This window comes from Chelon labrosus (genome assembly GCF_963514085.1).
Source record: "Chelon labrosus genome assembly, chromosome: 7".
NCBI classification, from domain to species: Eukaryota; Metazoa; Chordata; class Actinopteri; order Mugiliformes; family Mugilidae; genus Chelon; species Chelon labrosus.
Window position 1 is genome coordinate 8,453,279 of NC_140343.1, and position 20,235 is coordinate 8,473,513.

The 20,235-nt window shown below is 43.6% G+C and overlaps 1 protein-coding gene across 1 annotated transcript in view; it reads left to right on the top strand.

The window, feature by feature from the left end:
* Window positions 1-2,654: 2,654 nt before the first annotated feature.
* kank4 (KN motif and ankyrin repeat domains 4) overlaps window positions 2,655-20,235 on the top strand; it is a 74,669-nt gene continuing 57,088 nt past the window's right edge. The window contains exon 1 of the mRNA XM_084548560.1: window positions 2,655-3,304. The gene's annotated coding sequence lies outside the window, so the exon portion shown is untranslated. The remainder of the gene's footprint in view (window positions 3,305-20,235) is intronic.

The following is a 20,235-nucleotide window of genomic DNA, read 5'->3' on the forward strand; positions in this document are numbered from 1 at the left end:
TCACCAGGCTGGTTTAGACGCCATCTTTGTAGTCCTTTGAGAGGCTGCATCAAGTTAAATTAAACAACACAGTCGGTGGCAGTTAGGTTCATCCTTCAAATTAAAAGTGAATAAATAAATGGAAGTAAACCCTGAACGTGATATCTTCAAGTTAAGCTACAGCTAAAATAAAAAATATATATAATTAAAGTCAGCCAGTTACAGTTTTGCAGAATCTGCTAATATTATAATGCAGGACATTTAATTGTAAAATCCATTCTACAATGATGAGAATGTTTACGTTTAGTAAAGGCAATTAATCCACTTCACAGCACTGTTTAATAGCTTTCCCAGCAATGGAAAGCAGACAGTTTTTATTTAATTCCATGCGATTCTATTAATGACATCTTTTATTTTGAAGAAATTAAACGGATGTATATTGTCCACTCTCTGAAATGACACAATCCTCATATATATATTTCATAATAACAGGGCTCCACTCACAAAATTCTTCTCAATTTACCTCAGGGAAGACATTTTATATATATATATAAACTAACAATAATAATAAAAGAAAGAAAACAGCTCGCCATGTAAAAATAAACAAATAAATAAATATATTTTGTGGTAGTGTCCACTTTCAACCTGCAGGTGGCGACATTATCCAAGTAACAGGAGGTTGAAACTGTCCAGCAGCATCATTCCCACCTTCACTGGAGCATCTCCTCATCTGACAGCCAGCAGGCTATCCCTCCACGATTGTAACGGTAAGATACTATTCATCTTTCTGCTCTGTTTGATAAATCCAAATTTGCTTAATTTGCCCGCCGCGGCAGCAGCTCGCCTAATCTTCCTTTCGGTTTATGTGTATCAGTTGCGCTGTTTTGATTGTAATAAGGCTACGGAGTGCTGGTGCTGGCGTGCGTTTTTACGACACGGGGAGGATCGCAGCGCCTGAATGCAGCAGAAAAACGGGAAACGACAGGTGTATCGTTTCATTCTTGCAAACAGCCACTATAGGCATTTGTCAGTACGACGGTATGTGTGCTGGACCATCCAGTGCTGCTGCTGCTGCTGCTGCTGCAGCTGCAGAGTAGCTGCTTGGTCAGCAGCAAAGACGTATCGATGGACATGAGCCACTGAACCTCAGCTACCAGAAACCACTCAGGTTTTCAGGCTTGGTGATCCAGTGCATGTTGCAGTAAGAATGTAGACAGTAGTAGATGGGAGTAATTTAAGGGTACGAGACTTCCTGTGAGATTGTAGAAGACGATGGAGTCACTGCACGCACTTACCACCCTCAGTCTAATGCCACAGAATAGGTTATCTCTTCAATCCCCAGCTCTGGTGTCGCTTTAACACCCCACAGCTCATTTAAATTGCAGTTAATTTATCCTAAATCACATTCATGGTGTATAATAATTGCTTAATGGAACAGATTTCATTACAGATTGAGTAACCGGCTCCTGATTGATCCGCTTTTAAGAAGGCGGGCTGGCGGGGAGGTGCAACTGTGTGTATATGCTCTCTCACATCCCATCTAAATCCTAACCAGGAGGTGCATTATAATAGAGGATTACTGTGTTTCACTTCCCTCATCACCTCCTGATAACATAATTTGCTCAAGAAGGTACAGCGGGACAGCGCCACCCACGTCCTAAGCTACAGTGAAATCCACACAAGGCCTTGTTTTTGATTGCTATTGTGAACTGGTGAACATATTGTCTCTCTAAAAATGTATTCCTATTGTCACTCAAGGGAAATAAAAGAAGAAAAACAGTCACTTTGTTGAATTTAGACGAACTACTATGAATCAGGGATGTCACCACCTAGAGGCCGATCCCACAAGAATTTAACCTCTAACCTCCGGTAGTAATGAGGACCTTTCTTCATGCACCGTGCCGTGGAGTTGATCTCTATCAAGGCGGGCTTTGTCCCAGGAGGCACGGAGCTCTCACGGGCCGGAGCGGTGGAGGTGGGCAGCGTGACAGCTCAAAGCCCATGACACGAAAAAAAAAAAAAAACGCCCTCCCACCCTACCGACCTCCAGCCGTCTTTTTTCTCCCGGGAAAATGAAGGCATGTTGAGCGACAAGCTATGGTGCACTCCAAGAATGAGAAGCATGTCCTGAAGTCTACAGTAGCTTAACCCTGAAGTGAAAAAAAAAACTCTATACGTGCATGCACACAGGGATTTTCTTTATTCACTTGCATACATGTTCACATATAAACACAAAAAACTACAGTATTTAGGCTGTTACTAGTATTATTGTTTGATGAACAAGTAAAAGGTTAACATAGGGTTTTTTTTACCCTGCCTCTTGCCTGATGACAGCTGGGAAAGGCTCCAAATCAAACTCTCACTTGCATGTTTTATTCAACTTACCCAGAAGAACTCAAAGATATTTAATTTCCAGTGAAGTATTTAAACATTTGAGTAGCTGGACCAAATGGAGCATTTATAACTTCCTTGACTGTTATATTAATCAACTAATTGTATTAGTGACACAAGAACTACTTCCTCCTTCTCATTTTGCCATGAGAGATGAAAGCAGCGACACGTCTTAGCTTAGCAGTTACGCTATTCTCTCCCGACACGTGGGGCATCCAGGGTGAGAACTGCTGGCAGTAGCACCCACTTTTTGCAGCTCCGCAACTTAATAATAATGTTTCTATAAGTGCTAAATTCAACTCGTTAGCGGTTGCTTTTAGGCTTTCGCATCAGCTGGCTCATTCATTTTCGCTGCAAGCCCCTGCAGACATTTCTCACGGACTGTGCTCAGCTGAGACAACAGCTTCATCGGCGACTGTGTCAGTAAAAGAAAGTTAATGAGATCCTTTATGCATGTGTGCATGTATCAGATCAGATCTCAGACTGCACATCGAAGCTCTCTCTCTTTCTCTCTCTCTCTCTTGCTTTCTCTCTCTCTGCATACTCAAGAGCATCTGAGCGACTCCCATTCGATGCACGCTGAGGTGGGTGTATCCAGCCCAGCTGCTCTGATGTTAGGAGGCAGTAACTCCTCCATCCTACTCAGTCTGCTCTCCTCTTTCAGTCAGTCCATCTGCCCTCTAGCGTAGTACTCTCCTTTCACTCGCCGCTATTCATCACCATCAGGGATATATATACACAAACCCACGTTGGTAGACACAGTGCCGTCCTGGTGGACTGGAGAGTTTGGCTGATTGGCACAGCTATATATGCGCGTTAACCTGGGAAGACGCAGAAAAGTGTGGCTCTGAAGCAGTGCTGCTGAAACTCGAGATTCCTCCACCGCTACATTTTTTTTTTCTATTCCCAAAGGATACCACACGCAGCTGCAGAGGTAAGAGAAGGATAGTTGTCTTTACTTTACACTCATTCTCCTCTCTCAGCTGTTAGTTTAGTTCATTTCTCGTATGCCTTGCGTGCCATCCTCACCTCTCCTGCTCTCTTCTCCGGAGGAATCTTTTATTCTGTTACAGGTTTAACATCACCCCGCGTTTTAAAAAAAAAATAAAAAATCCTTTTACTTTGATGCTGCTTCTCTCTCGTCGCTGTTGAATTTCATTTTCCGCTGCAGAAATCAAACACAAGAGATGACACAGATTCTGACCACGCTCTAAAGAGTCTAGCTTTTGTCATCGTTCTCGCTCTGTGCGCTGATGTTTTGGGTTGCCCCCAGCTTTTCGATCTCCAGCATCTCTGTGATAATCAGATTCCGGAGATGTGCAGATGTGCAGGCATGCGCATACATATTTGTGTATATGCTAACAATTGAAAAAAAAAACCAACTCTATCTTTATTTGTCCTTACTCTCTTCCTGTCTCGGTCTGTTTATCTTTATATCTCTGTGTATCAGTTGATCCCTCCTCTGAGCACTTCAGTAGCTTGGCTCGGTTTTGGCAGAAACCTCTCCTGGCTTGACTAATGTCTTTTAACCAGACACTGACATGTGCACATATGCAAACTGTTACAATACAGACATATTGTAAAAACAAAACATTAAACTGGCCAGAGAGTAATCATATATGCAACTTCTGCTTGGCTGCTTCTGTGTGAATTTACTCTCCATCTCTTTGCTTCATTTACTCTCCCTCCTTATTATTTATCTAACCCCCATTTCCCTCTCTCTCTCTCTCTCTCTCTCTCTCTGCTCTCTTATGGTCTGCATGTAGTTAGTCTTGGTCACTGCTCTGCTTGCCTGCCACAGATCATTGGACATGGTTGGCTGACTAACCGCAGCTACACAACATTAAAAAGGCAAAAAGTTCCCACTACACGAGGGCAGAGTGCCATAATCTGCCCGTGTGTGTTGTATGCTGCATTTACTGACATTATGAAATTTCCATCGACGCTCAGATTAAAGGGTACGTTGTTGTTCGTACATACACACACACACACACACACAAATCGTCTTCCGAGATACGGCTGACCCGCATTAGCATACAGTCCTCTCACCACGCGCGTGTTTATGTTTGTTTGTGTGTCAGTGTGATTTCCTTGGAGGTGCAGAGAGGTGAGTCATACCGGCTCACATGCTGCTGGCTGTCAGAGGCGTTCAGTGTAACGATGCCACGATGTGTGATTTGCAAAATTGACGCTGTCTGACAAAATCATATATCTGTGAAATGTTGAGTTTTCTCAGCACTTTGATAGTTTATAATCTTTTGAACTGAAGTATTAAAATAATCAGAAGCAGAGTTTCGAGGCTTGTTTCGCACTGGCAGCAGTCAACATACATTTCCAACTGATCGATTGCGTTCCCACTGAAAGACAATAAAACTCAAAAATGACAAATGTGTTGGAGCCAAAAGCACATTTGTACCAAAGATCTAATTACACAAAGAAGATATATATTCGATAACAGGATAATTAGTCATGTTAGCACCACAGTTCTATGGAAGTGTCTGTTGGTTGGTTGGTCTACTACTTGAGCCTAAACTACGGATTGTCATAAAAAGACTTTAACTGTCCCCAGAAGAATAATCCTGATGACTTCACCTCTGTCATTAGGTTGACAAGAATTTCTTGGCACGGATAGCTGTGAGATTTGCTTCACACGTTTGCACCTCTGTAAGACCCGAGACACCCCAAACAGATGGTTAGCAGTTTCAAGCTGTCGTTGAACATCTTTAACCCTAGTTTTGACGGCGTGTCCCGCACCATTGCCACTAGTTGAATGTCTGATGGTTCTGATTCGGCGTGATGAATCAGCCAAGGAGTGCATCGTGAGAGTGGTATCAGTTAGCCATCTGTGCGAGCACTTTTGACTTTGTTCGATCTGTATCTCTTCTCGTGTCCTGATCTGCTGTTTTCATTTTTTATTTTAATCACATCCGAACATTCGAATGCTTTCTCAAAATAATGAATAATATGTTATTCCCAATAACAAGGTCATCTACAATGAATAAACTGTTAATCAGTTGATGAGCATGACTCGTGACGAGACAAGCTCTGTGTGTTGGTTTCTTTCTAGCCACCTAGCTGGTCCTAGCTCGACCAATTTCCCATTTTCACTGAAGAATATGGACTACCGCCATTTGCTGATATGAAGAGTTATTTCTTTTCAAGCATGTGCCCAACAGGCTGTTGGCTATACGCTTTCCAGTGTTTTCAAATGTTTTCAAGTTTTGGTCCAGACACAGGCGACAACAGTCGTCCTTTGCTGCCCGTCGCTCTGTGAGGTTGGTTTGGCATGTCTGGACTTAGGATTGATTGTAACAACGTCGGTGATCTTCTTACTTTTCTCCCATCATGCCAAATCTTTATCAGTTCATAAACTAATACCTGCAAAACTAATGACACTGACATACTGACATCCTCCATTTGGGTCTGAGTACGACGTTTGATTTAATACTAATTAGCAACTGCCAGCATGCTGATGTTAGCATTTAGCATTCAAATGAACTGCAAAGCAAAAAAAAAAAAAAGGTAAAGTGAATTGCATGAATAGTAAATTATCCCTGTTCGGTCCGGCTGTCGAAACCTGACCATTATTCACTAAGCCGTAGGTGGAACTGTATAGGAAAGAAACCTTACTTAGCATCTTAATCTGATGCAAAGTGTATTGAAGCACTGAAGCAGACAGTCACATCGAGCCCACCCAGAATCTGCAGCCACTCCAGTGAGCATCTTAGGATGACTGCTCTCATACAGAACACAGCAGAGATAGAGTGAGCAATTGTAGAACATGCTATGCTTTTCATGCTTTCAAACCCTCCCGGTGTGTCTTCTGAGTTTGTGTGTGATGGTCCTGATCATAATCGTTCCAGTTTATAGATAGCTGTCAGTTAACAAACAGCTCAAAACACACGACATACCACACAACACAATTCCTTCCCGCTGACATGGCAGTGATGTGTGTGTGTGTGTGTGTGTATCTGGCTTGTGGCAGTGTGTTTAAAGCTGAGATGGGCAGTAATGTGCCTGGTGTGCGTTTGAAGTTGGCCGGTGCCTGTAGATGCCAGTCTGTGCTCTGGCACGGCAGGCTGAGCATGTGGTTCACATTCTCCAGACTTTCACATCCACTGAGTTTTCGTGAGGCTTCACTGAACCCCTAAATGCCTTTGTTGGCCCACACATCTTGAGCGTGTTTGCGTACACATGTGGGCACTACATTGATTGCTTAAGTGGGTAAAGGTGTTCACGGCGAAGACAAAACCGAGGTAAAAATCTTGAGTCTATGCAGGTTTTTGTTAAAAAAACATTTCCTTGCAAGCGTGCTTGAGGTTGAGCCGCGCTTTATTGTTTTATCTTCACAGTATTCCTAGCGGGAAGGAAAAAAAAGATGCGTTTTCATCGAACAAGTGGCAGAGCCTGGGCCAAGAAGCTTTAGAGCTTCTTAGCTCTGCTGTGGGAGGGAAAGGGACTCCCTAAACTCTGTCTGTGTCAGTCAAAGACGCCAAAAACCCCTCGCTGAGAACTCACACAGATACAGTACATGAGAGCCAGGAGTCAGGGCACACACACAAACACACACACACACCAGCTGAGTGAACGCCTAGGGACGACTCAACTAATCTCATCCTCTGTTGACACACTATTCCTCAGCTGAGCCATGCTTTCACAGCTCTCTGTATCACCACGTTGGTATCCCAGAGCTGGAGGTGTGTTCCCTCCTATCAGCGTCAGCAGAGGGGGAAGTTAGCAGTGGGCCAGAGGTGTGTGTGTGCGTGTGCGTGCGTACTTGGAGCCCATGGCATTTTGGATCTGCAAACCACAGCTTCCCACAGACTTTACAACTTTTAAAAACAGTAGCACTATGCAGAAGTTTTAGTTGTGCAGCAGTTCTCAGATGGTTCCTTAGGTGCAGGTAGAAATGAGAGAACAAATTCTGCTCGTAACTTGCTTCATCTGGAGCAATGCTGACGACAGAACAAATCTATTTCAATCCATTTATTTCCTGACGCGTCCATAAAAAACAAAGACAAATAATAAGTCTTCAGATTAAAATAGAAATATATGAATCCAGAAAATAAATGCGCACATTTTATTTACCTTTGACGAATGGAGGGGGAGAAGTTTGCAGACATCAGCACTTTTGGCCCCAGACGATTCATGAGTTTGTTGTGGCTGAGGCTGATCCAGCCCAGCTTTGGACCGATGCCAGCCGGTATTGAAGTCATTGCCAAGGTAGGCAGATTTCTTTCTTTCTTTGCCCTGAAAGCACATTTTGTGTTTAAAGGAATGTCAGCTGGCTTAGATCTATGCACAGCGCTGTCCAGCCACAGACTCTGAGCTAATTTACAGCGGTTTTATCCAAATCGGCATCTGATTACAGTCGTGACCCGGTGGTCACCGTCACACCATCACATGAAGCATCCTATCTCTTCAAAAGCCACCGTGGAGCTATTTTGTGCTGTGTTAGGAGATTCTACAGATACAAATTATTGGTATTTCCACTTTCAATGCTAATGACTGCACACAAATTGTGGTTTTAATTGCACAATCTTTAACGCATTAAGGAGGCAGAAATACGAAGGTGCACATTCTTGGTGACCAAGGCAGTCCGCCAGATGTTCAGTGTATTGCAAAAAGCTGATGATTCATTAACCAAATTTTCTTAAAATTCATATAATTTATTATTTTTCTTTACTTTCTTTTATTTGAAAAACAATGGCTCATGCTAGATTTGCATTGTTACTGAGCTCAACAATGGTGTCTTTGAGGAGTTAGTTTCCATGGTGGATGCGTGAGTGGCTGAGTTTAGCTGGACAAGAGGTCACTGGTGGGCTGCGGTTCATCACCAGGGGGGGGGGGGGGGGGTGGGGGGCAGCTAATGAGATCAGAGGAACAATACAGTAAGACTTTCCCTTGTTCTTTTGTTTGGGGTTGAGGCGGGGACACTGTCCTGCTTTCATTTTCGAGCAAAGCCACACATTGAAAACATGCTTTCTGAAGCAAATACTACTTACTCATCTTTTTACATTGCAAATCCTGGTATGGGCTGAATGTTTCCTCATGAAAAGGTGTGGACAGATACAGGAAAATTTAAATCTTAAATGGAAAAATGTGAAACACACCTTATGGGGCCCTGCGATAGACTGGTGACCTGTCCAAGGTGTACCCTGCCTCTCGCCTGATGACAGCTGGGATAGGCTCCAGCCCCCCCGCGACCCTTCACAGGTCAAGCGGTTATATAAGATGAACATCTTATGGCATGATACATAAATGTTTTCAGTAATTAATTACGTACAACATGCACATGCTTTCTATTTCCTGGAAGTTGTAGTTTACAAGCAGACATTTTAAACTACACCCCTGAAATGACGAGGAAGTTGATGCAGTTTCCAATGAGCTGAATGCACACACATACATTTTGCAGCCAGCTTTTCAGGTAAAACTTTTAATTTAGGTCATACACTGAGCGAAACAGCCGGACATTTCTCAAGGAGCAGGGCTGAGGAACAATAGCTCGGTCCATCCTTACATTGTTTCCCTATGCCGTATCCCCACCACTGTTCCTTAATGGGTTCCTGGCATTGACAGGCAGGAAAAAACAGACCCTGTCGTGAGAGGAGTCAAGAGTGCTGAGGGGAACGTGGGACTTCCTTAATGGAACCTTCGGCGTCAGATGCTGTGTTTTAATTGGCTGGAAGCAGGAGGCAGGAACTTCCTGTTCAAGCGTCGTTGGAAGTAACCGCTCCCTGCGTGGAGTCAAAGGCTTGTAGAGTGTGAGCTATGTGCTCTAATCCAGAAATAACCTTTCAGTGTCTACATCTGGACATACGTGTGTGTTAATGTCTTGGAGATACAGTTTCTTTTTTTTAGGAAGGTTGTGTTTTTTTGCTGAGGAGAGCAGAAACTGAAATGGCGCAAAGCCTGTACGATGGTTCAGATCAGACTTTGGAGGTCCACATTCCTAATATTGTGTAGGTCTCACTTGTGCCTCCAAAACAGTTGTGATTCATCAGAGAATGGACATGGGCCTTCTGAGGGTGTCCTGAATGTTGAATGCGAATGTTGTTAGTGGGGGGCCTTTGGGTCCTATGGCTTGAGGGGAGGGGCCTCTGTGGCTCATCTCACAGATACTTGATCAGTTTGGGATCTAGAGAATTTGGAGGCCAGGTCAACACCTTGTGCTGTTCTTCATGTTTTTTTGAGTTATTCCTAAAGCGTTTTTGTGTCAGACTGCATCCTGCTGGGGATGGCTGCTGCCATCAAGGAGTGTCATTGCTATGGGGTGGGGGTGCCTGGTCTGGTCTAGGTGGGTGCTACATGTCTTAGGGCGTATTCACACCAGGAAGGTCCGTTAGTTCACTTGCTTTGGTCCGGACCAATTTTTTTTTTCTTTTTTTTTTTTTAGTGCGGTTCGCTTTCACACTGTGATTAATTGCAACCGGACCAGAATTTATAAACAAAAACACATGTGCTAAGGTCGTTCAGCCATTGGCTGGTAAACGTATAGGCGGGGTAAAGAAGGAAGCCAAATGTCCCACGTAAATAGGCTACAATGGAGACTTTGCGTACTGTAGGTCTACTTATTATGCTAGCAATATGGTGTATAAACTTACAGCTTGTGCTCGAGCGTCAAGACCGTTTGATGCAACATGAGTTTAACCATATCATGCTCGTTATTTTGCAACGGCTCATCTCTACCTAACCTACCTGCGTTTGTTTGCTTCACGTGTCTCTCTCTGTTGTGTGTGTCACTGGGCTATCCTACATTTCCCATAATGCGCGAAAACTACGGGAAACTACGGGAGCTCGTCAAATCCAAAAAGGTAGATTTTTGCAACTTGGGTCGGATCGAGGTCGGGCTGCTTTCACACCATAAAGGAACCGCACCAGGGTTCGGTAGGAACCGCTCCGAGACCACCTCCTCAGCTGGGTCTCGGTCCGCTTGTTTGGTCCGCACCAGAGTTCGAGTGATTGTATTCACACCAGTCAAAAAGGTCCGAACCAAGCAAGGAAACGAACTTGAGTTCGTTTTAATCGAACTAAACAAGGCAGGTGTGAATACACCCTAAGTAACATCCACACAAATGCCAGGTCCAAAAGTTTCCCAGCAGAACATTGAATTGTCACAAGATGGTCAATGTTATTTACTTCTCCTGTCAGTGGTCATAATGTATATTCCATGTTTATTCCATTGCGCAACTTGCAGTAATGTAGTGCTGCTATTGTACCTCTCTTTTTGCAGTCACTGATATCAGTTCTAACACTTTTTAGTACAGTACTGAGGTGTCAGTATGCCGAAAAAAAGTGATTCTGGTTGGATTGTTTTCATTGTGATTGACCAGATGTGTAAAACAGGGTCTAAAACACTTGTGCATTCCATTCTAGTTCATCCAACTCTGTAATTCATTTCACAGAAACTTTGATTATTGCCTTTCGGAGCAAATGTTAAAACACACGGCAGGACAACATTTACAGAGTAGTTCATTTCAAGCATGCCATTCACCCTCACGAGCCCCAGCTCCACCTCGTCATCCACCTGCAGGCTCTGATTATATGTTGTCCTCAAATGGAAGTTCATTGCCGTCACTCTGCATCCTCTGATGTGCCGCACTTAATGTGTGCTTCTGCGTCCACAAGTCTGTTCCATGTGAGCTTGCTCAGTGAACTGTGCGAAAACACTCAGTGACTGTGGTTTACTGTTTGCACTGACTCCTACTGTTCCTGCTGACAGCACGGGGCGGCGAGGCGAGATTGTGGGTAGACCACAGCTATGTGAGAGAATAGAGAGCTATGATTGTCACTGCGGCTGCCGGACTATAGTGAGAGGACTTATCGCTCTAACTGTTACATGAAACCGAGACTGTGGTGTGGCAAATTCTGGGTTGCTGTTCAAAAAGGATCACCCCCCCACACACAGACACACTTAGAAGAGTGATGCCTTACTTTCCAAAGATAGGTTACAGAGTTAAGACTGTAATTCTTACATTTGTTAGAATCTTGAGACGCTTCAACAGACTGGCTGCAAGAAAGATAGAGAGTTTTATGATTGATTCATTTTATTGAATTAATCATTGAATCAGTAAGTTCTCTGGGAAATGGGTTAATCTTTCATGGATCTTTTGCATCTCTTGGTTTTGTACTGAGGACGTAGTCTTGCGCTTGGGTTTCACCACACTATTAATATTCACCTATCAGGCATAACATTATGACCACTGACGGAGAAGTAAATAGCACTGACCATCTTGTGACAATTCAGTGTTCTAATGGGAAACGTTTGGACCTGGCATTCACGTGGATGCTACTTAGACGTGTAGCACCCACCTAGACCAGACCAGGCACTCCCACTCCATAGCAATGACACTCCTTGGTGGCAGCAGCCTTGAAAAGCCCCCCACTAACAACATTCTGTTGCCAGACACCACAGGACACCCTCAGAAGGCCCATGTCCATTCTCTGATGAATGACAACTGTTTTGGAGGCACAAGGGAGACCTATACAGTCATAATGTTATGGTTGATTGGCGTATTATTGGCCAACCAACGACTGGTGATAAGCATCTCGCTGATCGGGTGTTGGGACAGGAATAGAAATATGCATTTTCCAGCTCAGTGAGCGCTAAAACTATTGATAAAAAAAAAGAAAAGAAAAACAGAATTCACTCGGACACAAAGAAAAACATCTTTGCAAGCACTCCACACAAGGCCCAACCACTATCTTCTATTTGCAGAACTGCTGTGGCAGCAGACCCGAGCTTCTTGCTGGCAAGAGGAGAAACAGCAGCATTGTAGAGCTGCAGACGGAGACATGTCAGTGTGTGTGAAAGGACTTTATATTCTTACATCTGCAATCTCCTGTCCCTCCTCTCAGAATATATTTAGGCAACATTCACTTAAAAGTCATTTATGCTTCGCGTGAGCTGCCGGTGTTGCATTTTCAGGGCTATTCTCTGGTTTTAAGTTGTTTTCAGGAGCTTTTTGACTTTGCCCTTTTGGTATTTTGCAGAAGGTGTTGAATGGCAAACGACATTCATTCAAATTGTTGTGCCCTGGTTGTTTCTTTTTGTGCATGAGCCTGCGTGCACCTGCGAGACCTGAGTGATGGTTTTTTATGTCTACCTAATCCTCAGAATCCCCAAATGTCTTTCTCAGGACAGCCCCAACACATGCTTTCTCATTTTTCTAATGAAAGTTTTATGCCTTCCATCTGCAAGCCAAAGAGAAAATTGGCTTTCTGGCTTTCTCTCTTTTTCATCCCACACTCACATAACACACACACACCTCTGTTGTTTATAAGGTGCATATTCCTTTCCATGAGGTTAAAGCACACACATTTGAGTTTATTGGAGTAGAGAAGAAAGGCAGGGATGAAACAAAGATGGAAAGGGAGGAAAAAAAGGGATGAGACGATAGAGAGAGGCCAGAAGATATTTTTGTGTGTGTGCGCAGGAGCCGTTTGATGTTCTTGCCATCTTTCAAACTAAGTATGGCGAGATAGCTTGTCCTAATGGGTTGCATGAAGCTCAGGAATGTAGATCAACAGATGAATGACTTGCCGTCGCATATACATAAGTGTCCGTGTGTTAGTGGTTCTGTGTGAGAATGAAACCACACTGCACACGTATGCACACATGTTTGTTAGCCACCGTGAGCTTTCAGAGGTGTTTGTGTGCTCATACATGCTCATCACAGTCAGACGCCTTCTCTCGTGTGAGTGTTTGGTCTCGGGGGAGCTGCTGCCTGACCGGGATTTAATGAGCCCTGAACTCTCGTCTCCTCCTCCACCTGTGAGTGTGTGTGTTTGTGCCTTTTGGTTTCTCACAGATTCTTGTTGGTGCTGCTAAAACACTTGTTTCCCACCAGGGACAGAGTGGACATTTCTATGTTCCAGTGTTTACCCAGTGTTTTATTGATATGCAGGGGTGAACGGGGTCGAAAGGAACATAGCAGCTTTCTCTAGGTATGAAATTCCCAACTGCATCAGTATGCAACATGTTTCTGACCACTGTGGAGCACTGAATCTGCAAAAGAAGAAGTTTTTTTCCCCTCTAACTTTACGATCAAGACATATTCATGTAGTTCTGGGCCGCCACTCGCATCGATTCTTGCTTTGTTCATCTTTTAAAATGGTTACTCTACGCTATCACCATGTTTCTGTCCTTCCTGAAAACCGGAGATGTTGTCGTTTACCACGCAAAAAGGCCAAACATGCAGAAAGAATGTATTCATTCAAACCAGAGAGAAACGATCTGATCAAGTGTTTACGTGCTTATTAACAGCTGATATTTTCTTATTGAATGGATTATCAAACACCCACATCTCAAACTTGATTTCAAATTTCTTCCGATCGGGCCAGATATTGATGGAACACATGTTAGGGTTAGCGGTTCAATACGCGGAAAATGCCACATGCCGAAGTGTCCTTTAGCAAGGCACTGAGCCCCCAGTTGCCCCAGTCCTTGAAACTGGTGAGTGAATGTTTGAGCGAAACGGTAGATGTGTCACTGTAATTGTAAAGCGTTTTGAGTACCAATTATAGACAGTATAAGGATGGATGCTCCTCAAAAGTGAAGCCAAAGCAAGTAGAGCTCCCCCTGGTGACTGGCTGCAGTATAGGTCATAAGCTCCACCTCCTCCATGTTAGTGGATGGGACTTGCACCTAATTAAAACACTAAAATACACGTCAAACATTTTTTCTTCAAGGATGGTTTCTGTCATTTTAGGTAGTTAATATAACGTTGATGCATGTTCAGGTGTCATCAATATTGTGGCTCCACTCTCTGACCGCACTGCGTAGACTCTGGCTCCAAAGTTGCATGATGCCGTCGCCCGTATCCCCGGGAAAACAGCTTGGTCAGTTTGGCAAATGCAAGGAAGTGGCGACACGTTGTCCATATTCATACACGGTCTATGGTACCAGTAGGTAGCAAGTGTTTTAAAAATACAAGACCATTTAAATACACAGTTGTGTTTCATTCACCTTCAAGATCTCCCAGTGGGCTCTGACTGAATGTTCATTTAAATAATGTTGGAGCCACAAAATGCAATTCTGCCAGTTTACCTAATACTGTGTAACAAGAAAAATGTGCTCAGCAAGCGAAAAGTTAAGATCATTCCAATATTTCCAATTAAAGGTGCAGCGATAAATAAATAAATATATATACATATATATAAATGTGTTCAATGCTGTGTCAGTGCTTCCAAAAGTAACAAACGGTGTGCTTTCAGAGATAAAGACAACTAGGATTTGTTGGCACATGGTGGTAGTAGGATCCAAATGTTAGCAAAGAGGCAGTCCTTGGAGGGTAACACTTTGAATCAGTGACATGCGGGCAGCAACAGGCAAACAAACGCATCAGATTTGGCAGGCATGACACCCACAGCTGGCAGACAACAGGTAAGAGACGAGAAGAAAAAAAAAATTACCCCAAACCTGCCAGCAAAGCAACATTAGACTAATGAAAACTACCGTTCGAGAATGTATTCGCGGAAGCGGGCTGACAAAGAGAAAACACTGGTGCATCATTTACTGCTCATCCTCATGTTTATTTAACGTCCCTGACCCGAGACTTCGCTACAGAACCGAAGAAAAAGGCAAGTCAGCAGCATCGGCAGAGGAGGTGGAAAGAGGGGAAAGGCGCAGGTGTCACTGTGACACAATCAGGCTAGATTGCAGCACTCGAACGAGCACACCCACCGTGAATGACTCTAATCAGCAGGACCGTATCATCAGGGAAGCCTCTTCTGACTGCCAGTCAGGGCAAGTGTTTGAAGCTGTTCTTTATTTGGGGTGGAAAAAATAAAAAATAAAATGCTCAGAATATCCTGGTAGTTATATTTTTATACTTTTAATATTGGCAGTAAATGATTTAGCAGTTATTCATGAAGACACGCAGTTTGCATTGAACAGCTGTTTATGTGAGTTTAAAGTCATCTCTCGAGCAAATGAAGACAGCATTAAAAAAAAACTGTATAAAAAACATTATAAAATAGGAAAACAGGGAGTATACAAAAAATACAATAAGGTGCAGGTAAGAGAACACGGTATATATTACGAAAAAACACTCAGCAACAACTCTACAGTAATAGATAGGTCAAAGCAGCAGGGATAAATATGTTTTTTTTTGCTGTGACCGTGACTGTAGTTGTCGGATTGTCATTTCAGGTACATACACTAGCAGTACACTAGAAATAGAAAGTCCACAACTATAGATTCAACCACAAATACAAACTAGATAAACACATCCAGCCGCAGCCTGGCAGAGCAGCTGTATCTCTGCTCGCTGCCGGAGGCTACGAACTGACGGAGGTCTGTCTTTTAACATGAGTAATGAGCAATAAATGCATCACGTAAAGTGCCACATCATGTGTTGCCCTTAATTGGCGGTGCATTATGTACGTCAAGCGAACCAAAGCGCCCAACCGCTCATATGGATCAAAGCAAACCCAAAACACATAGTGAAGGAATGCCAAAGTCATCTTAAAGTGCTCTGTAGATTATTTTATCTGATTGTAATCTTCAGTTCTGAAAAGGCAAAATGGTGTTTGCAGAAGCTGGAAACGGTGGTTCGCATTAATTTCACTTGTGAAGAATAAAGAAGGAAATTAAAATACCACTTTAAACATTGACTTATATGCACATGGCTGCCCATGTTCTTCTATCTTCTCCTGGCCCCTTGCAGCTCCAGAACTTGCTGACATGGTGCCATTATCTCCCCCGTTCTCCCCGGTAACTAAAATCCACAGACAGCTCTCGATGTCAGCCAATCAGATAACAGATAGCCCCTGATTTCGAATCAGGCACTGCACGCCTTTCATCCTGCTGCTAGAAAGCATTTGGCATGACAGATAGAATCCTGCAGAGTGTTTACTGTATGCAGCGGCTGAGAAAGGGGACGCTGCGACGGTAAAAGAGACGGATGGTCTTAAAGATGGAGAAACAAATGAAGGGGGGGGGGTGCAAGGAAATAAATTAAGGCGGCGAATGCAAGGAGGGAGGGATGATGAGAGGAGGGAGACAGAAACCCCTTTTTTTTCGTCTCACCACGGTGTCAGTTATAAGAAGGGCCTGGTAGAGAGACATCACAGGAATAAATGGCTAAGAAAAAGAGAGAGGGAATGTCAGCATTCCAGAGACCATGTTTTTCTTTCTGCCTGCATGTATGCCTCCCAATCAGATATTTCTATCAGTCATCAGTGGGTTTCTGCAACACTGAGGTTTCTCTTTTTGCATCCAGTGAATTTCAATGCAGGGAGATAGAGGAAGGAAAGGAGGGAGAAAGGCTGGAGTGACAGTTGAGAGAGGAGTGAGAGAGCAGAATCTGAATCTTTGATATATTTGGGTCTCGCCGGTACACCACCTCACCGTTGTGTACTCCCCTTTCATTGCACCGCAGTGATATTTCTTAGGCGACATTAATGAAACTCTCATCCGAGCCCAGCCAGACCGAGCCTCCCAGTAAATTAGTTCCATCGCCGCCGTGATCTCTGGTTGCGGCGCACATTTGTAGCGGACAGAAAAGACTTTCCTGTTCGAATTAGGCAGCTTGGGCAGCTGTCAGTGTGAATTATACGTACCATAAAGCGCAATAAATGTCCCAGCCTTTCTGTGACAGTGCTGCAGACGTACTGACAACTCGCAGTTTTGTCGTCCGTGCAGCTGCACGGCGCATACTGACGGAGTACAGCAGGAATAATTAGTGCACATCATGCTCTCCACAAATATACAATCAGTGTTTGTGTCAGTTTTCTTTGCTGGCAGCCTGTCTTTGCAGAGGAATGCGCCATATCAGACCAACAATGAAGAAACACGGTGTACTTTTTCAGCGGTACAATGTAATATTATCTGATTCAGATATCTCAACAACTAGAGGATGGAGCGCTCTGAAAATTGTGTGTAGCCATTGAACATCTATTTCCTAATGACTTTAGTGATCCCGTGACATTTCCTTGTGTGACGCCACAAGGTTCATATTTGTGGTTTTGAGTGAAATACAACGTCAACCACAGGATATACCGCCGTGAAATTCGGCACAGACATTCTCATACCCCTCAGGATTAAATGTGATGAATTCAGACTTTTGTTCTGCAATAAGTCAAGTTATTTCAGTTTGCCTTATGTTTTTGACACTTTCAAAACTCAATCAACTCTAGTTTGTGTTTAGCGGTAATTAGCCTATATTAGCATGCTAATACTCTAAACTAATAGTGAATATGGTAAACATTAGCCTAGTTAGCATGCACCACTTCCTGCTAGCATGGCTTTGCTCTAAAGCCCTGCCCACAAAGTGATTCGCGAGTCGTGCAGCGCTTTCACATTTGGTAGCTAGGGAATATTCTAGACTCTTGCTACCGTGGGAACCTTCTTGTATATTTGTATAAGTGAAACTGTGAGATTCCTGGTGAAGTATCAGGTTATCAACAAACACAACTCCAAAACCAAGGCAAGGACGCTAGAAACTAAACATGGTAACATCACAGACGGCTTCACAAAGAAAGAAGCAAAAGGCAGGGCTATATATACACATGGGCAGAGGGGTTAATGGGACACAGGTGAACCTCATGAGGGTGGAGCACACAAGGAGAAACCAAACCAAACAGGGCCACAGATTCATGGTGAATATGGTTTACGCACCAAAGTTGTGGACAGTCTTTCCTTCTAATCTAATCTTTACATTTTAAGTCATTGAACTCCGGATATTCCGGCTTCCTCCCACCGTCCAAAGACATGCTCATTAGGTTGATTGGTGATTCTAAATTGTCCGTAGATGTGAGTGCGAATGGTTGTCCGTCTCTCTGTGTTAGCCCTGCGATGGACTGGAGACCTGTCCAGGGTGTACCCCGCCTCTCGCCCAATGACAGCTGGGATAGGCTCCAGCCGTGACCCTCCAGAGGACAAGCGGTTACAGAACATGAATGAATGAATGTATTCGTCGATCATCGGCACAACTTGCTGAATTTAATTTACATTCCATGGTCTCTCGTTGCCACATCGCTGCTTGCCTTTTCCTTTGTTTATGCTCCTTTAGTCATGTTTTGCAGTGCCGTTATGGGATATTCGGACAGTTGTTTTGCACGAACACATTTGACATAAAATAATGACAATGGAGTCAAAGAGACGAGTTTCAGCCGTCGTATTCTCTTCCTGTTGACCATGCAACTTCTGTCCTCCCGGGTCAGAAATGGCCCGGTCTGTTAAACTATTTATGAAACTAAAAATAAAATGTATCACACATTTTTAGCCAACTTCTGTTCAGCTAATTATTGTATACTGGATACTTCTTTGCAGAATTCATGGGCAGTAGACGGGTCAAATTTGACCCAGAGGACAATATGAAGGTTACAATGGCTAAAATGCCTCCAAGCATTCTGCCTACTCTTAAACAAAATGAAAGCTGCTAATCAGTAATAGTTCTCTTTTAGTCCAAAGTCAAATTGATATAAAATCCAAATGCATTGTTTTAGGTATTGCACCCGTAAAAACAAAAAATATATATTTATATCAAAAATGAGAAAACGGCTGTTGCTGCCATCAGGACTGAACACGTCCCAGTTTGTTTCCTGCTGTGTGGTCACGCCGTTTCCCAGTAGATAGCTAAAGTCAACACATGCTTTGCCAGCCTGCGCCGTGGCACAAACACAAACCAACAGTGACCCACTGACGCTTTGTTTTTCTGTGTCATGATGCGAGCGCTGTGCATTGTCTGCAGCTGACTAAGCCTCTTCAAATCTCTCTATGCAATGTGGCAGTTTGGCCGAAAACCCAGAGCCCAGGATTTATCCCCCCACCATTTGAGTTGAGACAGCTGTGCCAAGTGTGGTTTAAAACGGGGCGAAATAACTAGCGCGAGTAACAAACCCAATTTGTCACCAGGATCAAGCAGATGGGTACTGTTTAGTATGCCTGTTCACTCCAGTCCTGATGCATCTTTATCTGAGCTTCTTGCTGTTTTGCACACTTGTCTGGCATATCGTCGTAGATGGCCATCTGTTTGTTTACTGTGGAAAGACGTAGGCACTAGATAACCTCTCTGTCTTTTATCAGCCAGTAGATTTATGGTCAGCCTATATCTTCTGTATTACGTGTAAGTGTGTGAACAGTATGCGTGTGTTTGCATTCATCTGTCTTCTTTGTCAACGTTGGAAACATCTCCCTCGTCCACGCTGTGAGCTCTGATACCATGCGGACCCACATACGTGAACACACACACGGATACGTAGATGGATGGGGAGAGGTCTGCTGAAAAAGATTTTCTGTCTCTCCCTGGCTCTCAGGTTATTTTTATCTTGAATGCTCGTAAGCTCGTAAGTCTTCCTTTTTGCGTCTCTCTGTCCCTCAGTGACTTCTCTCTTCCTTTCACTATCCATTCAACAGGGCTGTGTGCGAGTGAAGCTGCGAGAGAAGAGATGAAAGACGCCAGAGTGGGGTTTTCATCAAGGATAAACGCGTGCGCACGCGAGCAGCTGCTTTTAGTGCAGTGTATGTCTGTGTGGACCCTGAAGTAAACGCTCGTGTTCTGAAGTTTTTCTTGCATTCTGGCGAAGATATTCACATGCTCTGCTCCTTGATAAAAAAATAAATCCGAAATTGAGAGGATTAATGTGCTGTGGTGCCGCATAAATGGGAAGGATATTTTAGTGGTATCGTTCACCAAATTCGGCACCATTTTTGTCAGTGTGTGTGTGCCTCAGAAATAACCAGGATAAGTCAGTTACCATGAAACCGTGACGGTGCAGTTTAGATTTTTACAATATGTGTGTGTCTGTGTGTGGGTGAGTGCTTGATTGTGAATGTCGGTAATAAATGCACATGCATTAGTTTTTAGGCATATATAGACACAATCTCCACAAACACACAAGACGATACACCGATCAGCC